The 10,175-nt window shown below is 37.2% G+C and overlaps 1 non-coding gene and 1 pseudogene across 1 annotated transcript; one reads left to right on the top strand and one right to left on the bottom strand.

Annotated features, from left to right (window-relative positions):
- Positions 1,729-8,052, bottom strand: LOC105157833 (annotated as a pseudogene).
- Positions 10,050-10,121, top strand: TRNAD-GUC. The gene has a single exon. It is a non-coding gene; the product is annotated as a tRNA-Asp (tRNA).

Here is a 10,175-nt window from a genome sequence, read left to right as displayed (position 1 = left end):
TTGGATTGGGTTGTATGAAACTTGACTGACCCAGAAATTACCTTTTTTTGAGGAAAAGGATAATTTTGTATTTTAGAGAAAATTTAAATATAATTAATCCCCAAATAAAAATAAACTATGTAATATATTATTCAACTCGACTCAATTTAATTTCTACTAATAATGAATCTATACCAATATTGATAGTAGCAATTACCATCTAGAGTTGTACTAAATGGATCGCCCAACACGGCGGCAATAACTATGACATAAATACCAGAAGAGTCGGCACCAACAGCATTACACTTTGAGTTTGAGGACAATATTAGGAATAGTTTGGTAGGAATGGTTTGGTGGGAGGATGTGGGTCATTAGTTCCATTTTTATTAGTGCGTCCGTATTTATCTCATTTAATGTGAATTTATTGTTAGTACGAATATTTATCTTACTTTATATAAATTTATTGATCCAATTAAAACTATTTGGTGTTGCAGCATTAGAATACATTGTAAAATTCGTCCTATATTATTCTTAGGGAAAATTGCATTTTTTATTCTCTACTATAGAGGAAATTGTATTTTTTATTCCTTAGTTTATGGGCTTAGCACATTTAGTTTCATAGGATAAAAATTATAGCACATTTAGTCCTATAACTTAAAAAATTATAACATTTTTTGTCCCACATACTATAACTTTTTTAGCCTATGCTACACTCTCTATCGTATAGGACCAAAAGTGTAATTTTTACCCTTCTTTTTATTGGTGAAGGATACTTGAAAAAATATCAATTTTTTTGTATGTATATTTTAGTATGATTTTTATTTATAAATTAATACTACATTTTATATTGAAATTTATGTATATATATAAAAAAAATTACTTGTATGAATTATTCTGTAAATACACAAATTCATCGACATGCGCTAGAAGAAGTACAACATTTTGAAATGGTTAGTTAACTTATTGTTATCAAGAGTAAGAGTTCACAGCAAATACTAACTAATCATAATTAAAATTATTTCAAATGTTAATTAATTATAGTTAAAATTTAAACTTTTACATAAATCTTATTCGATCATAAATATAGTAAAATTTATAATATAGGGAATCATTTAATTTTTTTAACTGATATATGTATAATGAATAATGAAAATAACTTGTGGATGAAATAATACAAGGGAAAGTTGGTCCAGACCCTAGCCCCCAAATAATGAACAGATGAACCCTAGAAGAAATCAATAAATATGGGTAGTAGCAGCCTTAGGTAGGTGTTGCTAATTTCTATGGCGACTTTGTACCGTCAAAGTTGGTTCAGATTAATCAATTCAAGAAACCGAAATGTGAAATTTGTGTGTCGAAATCGGAGGATGCAATAATAATATAAAATATTAATGACGTGAATTAATTTTATTCGCTATAAGGTAGTGGGCGTTTTCTAGTAGTCGCGTAAGGTTTAGTAGTCAAATTGTGAGACTCATTGTATAAGATGAATAAGTTTTGTAAAAATATAGACAAATATTAAGTTAAAAATACGTGGTTGGCTCATCGGCACATTTACTATCGTAATTTGTGTTGCATGTCATCCCACCTTTTGATCCACGTCCTGGGAAAATTGTACCTCGTACCACTTGACTTGCTTCCACAACATCGAATCATAATAATGGTATTTATGTTATTTTCAGACATTCAATGGAAATGCAGTTAGGTGATATTTTTCTTGCACATAGTTACGAATTGCATCACCTTAGGACATGCATGTTTTCTATCTCTTCTGGAAATTGAGTGTCTTAATGCAGTATGCATACATGAAGGCAAAGAAGAATGCAAAGCCAGCTAATACAGCTGCAACTGGTCCCATGAACCCCATGTTGTATCCAAAATAGTCTTCAGTGTAAGCTTTAACGATCGGTTTCATCGACATCCCGAGCACGTTGATGGTGTCGTCAATGTTTCCATATTGGGAGAGGATCAAACCGTAGACCGCCCAAGCCATCGGGCAACTCCAATAATACCACATCCACCACTTGGAAATTTTCTGTCATTTCAACATTGGGGAAGTTTGAGTTTTCCTAGGTTCGGACATTATTAACATAATACAGATTGTCCGAGTGAAGCTCACTTACTGGTCCTGGAACGAAGAAACCTGAGAACAGGTTGAAAAGATAGTAGAAAGCATTTGAGCAGATTGCTGCTACTTGTAGGTTGGGCGACATGGACACGGTCATCATACCGTAGTATGTGAAATAGAGAAACGAGAAGAAGGTGACGAAGAAGAACCAGAAGAACTTAGCAGCTTCCCATTCAAAGCTCACCATTGCATACACTACGAGCGTGTAATACGATGTTTGGACGAATATGTAAGGTACTTCTGCAACAACCTGCATATCATGCACCAAGAAAATGTTGGTTAAGATATGAGGTAGCAAACTTAGTTCATATGCTTGTGCAAAGTCGTCGTTGTTTCTAAGACTGATGAACAAGAAACATAAAACTTGTTGTTTTTGTGCATTTGACAATGTGGTAATAGGAGTGTGGCGTTAAGATTAAGATAACTCAAACCTGTGCCATTGCATGAGGCAGTGCAGAGTACATTCCTGCAGCCCTCTCCCTATAGAACACGGTTCTATCAACAGCTACCACCGGTTGCACTGTTCCACAATTGTTTATTCCAACAAACAATACAGAAGCATACATGGCTCCGATAATTGTCATGAGGTCAGTGTTGTTTTCCCTAATATATAAAACAACGAAGCAGGCAGCAGATACTGCTTGTCAATTCTTGGTTAGATTTAGGAAAAGATGTTGAGAGTTAGATAGGAACCTTTTCGTGCCTACTCTTCAGAATATCAATCCGACCATGAGTGCAGCAGCCAAAGTGAAGAAAAATCTGGAGAGGTTATAGTCAGGGCTTCTCCAGTAAGTCCATTGTTGTTTCCAGAGGCAGAATTTGAACTGGCCCCATGTCGACTGTGAATACTGCTTAGGAAAGTATAGGTCCTTTGCACCGGGAGGCGGGCTGCTCAACTCTTTAACTAACGACGTTATTTTGCCTGGAAAGAAAGAACATAAATCAGATCATTGCTTGTAGTTTGTGAATGATGTGTACACTTAGCTGGTTTCTTGATGTGTGCTTACTGATATAAAGGTGTCGATTTGTAGTACTCTCCAAAATCAATACTGTGTCGGGATTCTGCAGCAACTGAACTCATTTCAAGCATCCATGCTGCTGGATTGCACTGTTATCTGATTTTGGGAACTCCAGGTATTGCCCGCATTAGGTTGTGTTCGCTTGATATGTCTAGTTTCTGTCTACGTGTGTGTGCAAGGAGAATGCTGATGTGCGACGTACCTCAAAGTAATCGGTGATGCATTGGTATTGCCAGCCTATTGGTCCTGCGTATATCACTTGGCCACCTCTTTTCATCAGAAACAACTGATGCATCATACTACGTGTTAAGAGTAAATTAAGCTCCAAAGAGAGAAATTTAATTTGTTTTGCACTTTACCTCGTCAAACGCTGCAAATATATCGATCCCAGGTTGATGTATTGTACAGACGACTGTCCTCCCTGTGTCCACTGTGTTTCTCACGGTTCTCATTACAATAGCTGCTGCTCTTGCGTCCAGACCAGAAGTCGGCTCATCCATGAATAAGATGGGGGGATTGGCAACAAGTTCAACGGCTATAGTTAATCTCTTTCTCTGTTCTGTCGACAATCCAGTAACTCCCGGAATCCCCACCATCGCTTCCTTGAGATTATCTAACTCAACTAGATGCATCACTTCACCCACAAAAATTTGCCATTGTAAGAACAAAACAGCATTATCCACTGTTTAAATTATACATTCAGGTTTGCGGGAAATCCAATACAGAAGACAAGTTCTTGCCAGTATTTCTTCCATGCCAACGTCCTTAGGGAGCCGAAAGAAAGCAGAGTAGACCAAAGACTCATGGACAGTTACTTGAGGTGAGTGGATATCATATTGTTCACAGTATCCTGAAATTCGAGCAAATGTTTCTTGTTGTTTTGGAAATCCAGATATTCTAATTTCACCTTCGATGTAACCCCGTGTCTTTCTTCCAGCTAAAACATCCATCAATGTGGTTTTACCTGCTCCACTTACTCCCATCAATGCAGTCAAAACTCCAGGCCTAAATGCACCAGTTAGTTCATGAAGTAATTGGAGTTTCTTCTCAGTTGCTCCCTTTTCTTTTATGGACTGTGTCAACACGAAAGTTTAATGCAATACATGCAAGCAAAATAGAACCATACAGTGTATTGTTATTAACTATGAATGACAAGAACGGATGACAAAGATGTCAGTTCTTACCTGGGGCATATCTACAAAGTAATTTACATTGTAGAAAGACATGGATAAAGGTGTGAACGGCAGAATCATTCCTCCCTTACGTGCAGTACCTCCTGTGGCACCGACACTCAAGCCTTCATTTCTGTTTGTCCAGTTGGAGGTGGAGTAAGCTTTCACCCCTGCTGGCACAGACATATCTTCTAGTTTGAGGAAAACTATGGGACAATATGATACTCCTGACTAAAGTCTTGATTCTAGATTAATGTATGTCAATCGGCTGCTACATGTCTCAGTGGCTGAGGGAGATCTAGGCAATGAGTCCTTTTTGTGGCCTTTCTCTTGGTATGTTTGCAGTACTGTTGCCTGATCTTGGGATATTGTACCTTGTGGTTTTCCAAGAGCTGCCATGTTGAACAGAAAATTTGGAAGGTAAGATGTTGTAATGGTGCAAATCTATGTCAGAGGCCAACAGGAGCACCAGAACTTACGGTTGAGGTACACGAGAGCAATAGTAAAAAGTACGTTGAAGAGAACTGTGAACCCAAAGAGAGCAGCTATGCCTATCCAGTACCATTTCTCTTCTGAAAAAACATCGAATTGCTTTAACACTGCCACTCCCAATCTTGTAACGTTGTCTGAGCCCTGTCATGAGACCAAATACCCAACATAAGACCCTTCCTCAAGTTACCTGACCTTGTGTTCTAGAAAATACAAACACACACCAATCTTGAGGCAAACATTTCATTCACTGTGACAGCATTGTACCCGTAGCTCAGCGGTGAAACCCAATAAGCCCACCTCCACCAGACCGGAATTTGATCTACATGACATGTTAGTTGTGTCAGGAAAGCATATTTGGTGAACAAGATTGACAATCAAAAGCCATTGAGATTGCAATCGCTGTCTTTTGTTTATTTTCATATGCTGAATCACAAGTAATATGGTACTGTTGTGCTTAAGTTTTTGAACTGACCGAGAAGAAGGATGAAGCCACCCAAGAGGAACACAAGCAGAAGAGTAAGAGAGCCATCGGTTTTTGAGATAATCATCATCTTGCATATCCCCGCAATAAGCCTGAACGATCCAACAGCCACTTGTTGAATCAAGAATACCCACAGGAGTTGCTTGAAAAACCTGACAAAAAATAAGTTGCTTCACGTTAAGACTTTTCTGTCCATGAAAGGACCAAACATAAAACGCGTACACATAATATTACCTTAAATACTCCGACCATCAGCCATGAGGAAAGAAAACTTACGGAAAGAAAGAGTTACCTGCTAACTTCAGGGGCGAATCCAATTGTATAATATGTTGTGACCATCCACACGACAGACTCAAAGATATTGGTATCCTTAGGAGAAAGTTCGGTATAGTGAAAGCCCAAGGTCGATGGAAAAGTAGGTCCCTGTGCTTATACAAGACTGGAAGTCTCTGTATAGTGAGTGAGATTTCTACGTAACCATTGAATGTGTTGATGATCATGCCGAAAACTAGAGCACCGACATAGACAGCACCATCCTCTTCGTTCCGAGCATGAAGTTTAGTCCTCAAGAACACAGTTGATGCAATCATCGCCACAATAATGATTTGGACAGTCTTAAACACATAGAAGAAAGAATTTCTCTTTATGAGAAGCCATTCCTTGTCAAAGATGGCTTTGAAAAGCACTTTTCTTGGAACTAAGTATTTGTCATAAACGAGAGCTGCTTTGTGACTCTGGTCTTTTTTATAAGGGACTGAAAGTTTATGTTGAAGATGTACACCAACATGAAAGTGCTTGAATCTTTCTGCAAATTCACTGACTGGAATGTACTTATACGGTTCGTTTCCGTCAGTCCAGTACTGTTCCTGGTCCTTTTCAGACATCACCTGTATATATCATATTAGTTCCCATGTTAGTTTTGGTACAGTGCTGAGACTAACTGATTACTATATCATTACCTCTTGCAGGAAATCAGCAATTCCCTTTCTTTCAGGACACTTGAACCCACAGCTCTCAAAAAACTCTATGACATGCTCTCGTGGGCCGTGATAGACAGTCTGGCCTTGTGATAAGAGGACAATATCATCGAAGAGGTTAAATGTCTCTGGAGCTAGCTGGAGGAGAGACATCAGGATGGTAGCCTTTGTGAGGTGTGCAATCTGTTGCAAACACTTAACCACCTGAAGCGTGGTCGAGCTGTCTAGGCCTGTGGATATTTCATCCATAAATAGTGTTTTTGATGGCCTAACAATCATCTCCCCTGTAACAACCTAGATAAGAGTCTTGTGGTTTTAATCATAATAAACAGAAGATGTGTAAAGAACCTGTAGTAACAGGTGTTCTTTTGGCCTCCTGAAATTCCACGTTTCATTTGATCACCCACAATGGTGTCCCGACACTCCTTAAGTCCCAAAATCTGAATTACTTTTTATAGGTAACATCGATGCAGGATGAAATTGAAAGATTCAACCTTTTTTAGGCCATCAAGAAAAGGGCGTCAAAATCCATCTGAAATCTAACATTGTTAAATGAGCCAAAGCAACAATGTGTGGCATTTCTGTTATCTTCTGAATAAGGTAGGACTTATGTTTATTTCGTTTGTCTGCACACTTGCTCAGAGTTGCCTGGAAATAAACTATATTCTCCATCTTACCTTGAGAACATAGTCGGTAATAAGACCGCTCCCAACTCCATCCAGTGCAGTTGCCTAATGAAACATGGAAAACAAGCCAACAGGATAAAGATCACACCTAGTTGACAATGACAATTAATCTCCAAATACATTGAATTATCCGATGCTACCTTCATAAAAAGATCAATATCTGCATCATGAACAATACTGGCTTCTTTCTCCCTACTTGTGACCTCCTTCAAGAGTTCTAGGGATAGTCGTAAAAGTTAGAAATGGAAGTACAATCTAATGAAGTAAGTACTAGGTATGTGCGATGTATGGAAGCTTGCCATCTTAGTCATGTGAAATGCATCAATCAAGAAAAAGATAGAGCATCGGAGGTAGTGATTATCAGTACCATATCTAGATCCAACCCCTTGGCACCTTGCCGAGAATTCTAGTGTTTCTCCTACAGTCATCTCTGCGACATGAACATCGTTCTGGCTGACATCTACTGCTGTCTTCTGGGGAACAAATTCGTTGAGCTTGTGTCCATTGTAAGTGATTTCTCCACTTGCCTGTTCCACATTGTCAAAAGTTAAACTACATCTGTAGTTTCTTTGTTCTAATGATAATTGTATCTGATTCAACCAACCTTTAAGCTGGGTGTTAACCTGCCCACCAGAGCCAACAAAAGGGTCGTTTTTCCACTAGATGGCGGGCCTAATAGAAGCGTCATCCTATCACCAAACAAAAAGGGACATGAAAGTTAGGGTTAGAGGCATAGAAGTATTATTACAGATCTCCCGGAAAACTGTCTAAGACAAGAATTGTCAACCTTAGTAACAACCAGGACATGCAATTTAGTCTACAGTATTAGTTGCTGTCTCAAAAGCACAATAGTCCACCACATTTTTTACTGCACTTTCAACCTAGTTTTACTGTGTTGAAGTACAATAAGCTTACTGGAAGGCTTTATGATCCCAGAAACGTCATTTAATATTTTTAGTTTCGCTCTCTCAGGCAGCTTTATGCCAAAGCAGCTCAAAGCTGTCTCTGCAATGTTACGGGCAGCATTTGGGAGTGTAGGCAGAGCTCTTTCACCAATGAAGCAATCAGCCTCGAGTGTTAACTTCTCAAATCCGACTTCTGCAGTAGGAAGTTCAATCCCTGCTCTGGCAAATAAAACCAAACCTAAAGCATGAGCACAAGCTAAACTCTACAAGGATAATGAGTAGCAACCAACGATGAAGTAATAACTTACTCGTCGATTCTATTTCTTAGTTTCCTCAAGAACTTCTCATTGTCTTCCTCAGTTACCTTAAGAACCCTGTCGATGAACTCTTCTCTTTCATGCGCGTCGAGCTTTCTTACATCCACCACTTTGTTTACCACCTTATTCATGTTGTCGTGTGTCTCCACTAAAGATTTTAGGACAGGTTTTCGCAATCTGTCATACGTTGGCAACTTCTCTACAGTCCCATATTAAGGATTCTTCATCATTCTCTTCATGAATGCTCACCTGAGCAGTTGCTCCCACGTCCTCGATGCTTGTCCGAATCATAATGCAACTCAGTTCACCTTCTCAGAGTTTGTGTATCATTGTTCGTTCCCTTTTGAAGCTTTTCAGGAGCACAATGCATACCCCCCCCCCCCCCCCCTATTCCCCCCCCCCCCACCCTTTTTGTTTAATTCTGATCTCATAAACATGTATGAGACAAAGGAGATCAGAATGACCAACAGATTGAAAGATACAAAAATATATAATATGGATATACCAATTAGAAAATGGCAATAATTATTGAGAGGTTCTGGTAAGAATATGATGCTGCATTGATTTGCTTTATCTGAAGCAAAAATTGTCATAATCTACTAATCTTGTCATGCTTTGTCTGGATTTTACCCTTTGCTTCAACAGCAGACTACTGTACCATTACAAAACAATTTATTCTAAGAAATGTGTCCGTATATTTGTACCCCTTGAAAAATGATTGTTGAATCAATTTATTCTATCCTTCAATACATTAAAAGCAAATAATCAAATGAGAGTCGGGATTTAAATACTTCGTGTAGATTGAATTTTCTATTCCAAATTCTATTCCAACGCTACTCCATTTAATATATATGTACACACCACGTGTATAAAGATAATATCATGTACTTTATTTTAAAAAATAATTTTTATATACATGACATATATATTAAATAAAATAAAAATACAATTGGATGTGATGTGCTGATAAAAATCACACTCACTCTAAAATAAAAAAAAAACAAAAAAACAGAACTCTCAAATAGAGGTATTGAGAAAATGTGGTAGAGAAGACATCAATAAGAACAAAAGCTCCGACAAATTGAAGCTTGTAGATTACAATTGAGAGAATGTCCGATCCAATGTGAGAAAAATAATAATAAATTGTTAATACTAATTTATGGTTACCAAACATGTCCCTACAGAAATAATTGCAGTTTTATTATCTTCCATCAAAAATTATTTTGATGTATTATCGCACATGATCAATCTTAATTTAGCAGAAAAATACAGGAGGAGGCCTCGTGATGAAGAATTATGTCTTAGAAATTGGATTATTATTGCAATTTACATTAATTATTTTTTAAATTAAATTTAAAGAGATGATGATGTTGACTGACGCAATGTGAAGTCTGTCTTGCATTTTGTTTTATGTTAATGGTTAATTACACTTAAACTCACTTTAAAAATGTAAAATTATATTTTCTTTAAAAAAAGAGTTTTAAAATACATTTGCACCGTCTCTAAAAATTCACTGTTTGCAGTTGACCCTCTTTCGTTAGTGTTTAGACGAGAAATATTGACGTTTAACAAAAATATTATATTAATTTCAAATTTTATCCCTCATTAATTATTACCATGCAATAATTTTACTAATATCAATATTTTTTGTCCAAACTTTAACAGGAAAAGATAAAGTGTAAATAAAATATTTTTAAAAAAGATGTAAGTATAATTTCAAAATTTTTTAAAGAAAAATTTAATTTCATATTCTTAAAAAGGGTGTAAGTGCAATTAAAGCTTATACTTGTATCATCTCACTTTAAATAAGAAGCAAAAGGGGAGTTGAATTTATGATGAATTGAAGATTAATATAAGGAATAATTTTCTGTTAACATAAAAACTAATCACCAAGTCGTTGTAGTATAGTGGTGAGTATTCCCGCCTGTCACGCGGGTGACCCGGGTTCGATCCCCGGCAACGGCGAATGTTATTTTATTTTAGTAATTTTTCGATCAAGTATTTAAAATAGTTGGAACT

The sequence above is a fragment of the Sesamum indicum genome, linkage group LG3 (assembly GCF_000512975.1).
Source record: "Sesamum indicum cultivar Zhongzhi No. 13 linkage group LG3, S_indicum_v1.0, whole genome shotgun sequence".
Lineage (NCBI taxonomy): Eukaryota > Viridiplantae > Streptophyta > Magnoliopsida > Lamiales > Pedaliaceae > Sesamum > Sesamum indicum.
Note: the sequence above shows the minus strand (reverse complement) of the source record. Positions and strands in the feature narration are given on the sequence as shown.